A 2,136-nucleotide genomic window follows, 5' to 3' on the forward strand; every position below is an offset into this window, starting at 1 on the left:
AGCGCTTGAACTTTAAAAATTAATTTAAAAAAACTACTTATCGTATCGCAATTTTTTTTTCACCTATGATGTTCATACACGTTACTCTATCATATAAAAATAAAACTGAAAAATCGAAAACTTCCCTATTCTTTCATGTGTTGTTTATATGTATTCTGTACTGTAATAAAAAATATATCATGCATAAGGGAAGCAAGACACTCAGATTGTATAGTCCTCATCAAAATAAACCTGTGCAACAAGCACCAAAAGAAGGAAAGTCTGCGAATTCGATTTTCATCTCTTACATGTTGCATTTGTTTTTGTCGGGATTCAGGGGACTGAGTTTCGCGACGTGTACTTTCTTGACAAGCTTTTTTAGTTTTGCGAGAAAGATTTGACTGACGACGTTTCCTAGCTCGCGTCATCATGATTTATACAATCTGTTATATAGCTGTGCTGTGATTGACTTAAGTTTGCGCATTTTTGCTGAAGGTCAAGCACATGTAACTTTAAGCCGAGTTAGGTTCCCAGAGGGACTAATTATCAGTAGTTTAGACCACAGCAAGTTACTTAATAAACCTCACGATACAAACTCTCTCAATGAAATGACAAGCTGCGAAGTGTACCGTCTTATAATCATAATAACTAAGTCAATGAAAATTAACTAAAAATTGTAAAATAAAAAAAATATTAAATGAATAAAAAAAAAAATGTGACTGCGTGAAAAAAAAAAGTATGATGTATAAGCCCAGTAGTTTAGTAGTTATTAAGAACTACTGAATAACTACACCATTGAAGTAGTTTTATAATCGTACACAGATAAGACAAATCATAAATTCAAAAGCAGAATAGAAGGATCAACAGTCGGAGCCCATTCAAATTTTACGGGTTTCCTTGATTCAGAAACGAATGGGTCCCGACTGTTGATCCTTCTATTCTGCTCTTGAATTTATGATTTGTCTTACCTGTGCACGATTATAAAACTACTTCAATGGTGTAGTTATTCAGTAGTACTTAATAACATTCTAAACTACTGGGCTTATACATTATTCTTTTTAGTTTTTTTTTTTTAGTTTTTGCGCAGTAGGGTTTTTTATTTTTATTTAATAACTAGCGGTACCTTTGCCCGTAGTTGAAAATTAAAAGATCATTCGGTTCGCCTGTATATTTACAAATAATGGATGACGAATTTCTCGCCAATTGGCTATGTTCATTCACTCTCCCATTCCACGTCATGATAATTTCGTAATTTACTTGTACATCTTATGATAATTTTGCTTCGGAAAGTGTTCTTAAAAATGAAATAGAAAAAGAACAAAATTGAATTTTCGAAAAATCGCTTCGAGGTGCACGCCCCATGCTACAAACTAACTTTGTGCCAAATTGCATGAAAATCGGCGGAACGGTCTAGGCGCTATGCGCGTCACAGACATCCTACAGACATCCAGACAGAGAGACTTTGAGCTTTATTATTAGTAAAGATTAATTTACGAACTAGAGAAGCACTTCTCTTATTTATACGAACGAATTTCTCTATCGTAAAAATTAAGTACCATTGGAAAGCCCATTAAAGTGCACCAAATGAAGTTTCACAAAGTCTGTAGTCGCACTTCCAGTAAAGTATAGGAGGCGCTGCAGTCTCTGGCTGATGGTGGCTGAAAGAGGTAAAACCAAATGCCCGCGCAAAGTTAAAATGTTTTACCTCTTTGACTAAATTCTTGAAGCACCGCAAGGTGGCTTGCTCGAGCTCTAGAACTGCAAATTAACTTACAACATTTTGAATAGTTAGTATTAACAGAATGAAATCCAAGGCTCAGCTTGATTTGCCTCATACGAAAAAAAAAAAAAAAAAAACCGCACAAGAACAACTTATGAGGAAAACCAATTTGGTAAACTATGATGAAATATTTGCATAACTATTAAAATGTCATCTACTACTCAATTTATCATAGTTTTAATGAAACTACATGTATGTTAACGGGTACAAAATGATAGCGTTAATTATTAAAACCAGTAAAAGGTAATTTCGTAAAATTCGAGAATTTTATACTTTTTTTTAGGTACGATACAATTAAAAGATCAATATTAATTCTTTAGCCGTTTGCTTCGTCCGTAACTAATTGTAAACTAATGTTCGTAAATATTAATTTTCAT

The sequence above is a fragment of the Uloborus diversus genome, chromosome 8, assembly GCF_026930045.1.
Source record: "Uloborus diversus isolate 005 chromosome 8, Udiv.v.3.1, whole genome shotgun sequence".
NCBI lineage: Eukaryota > Metazoa > Arthropoda > Arachnida > Araneae > Uloboridae > Uloborus > Uloborus diversus.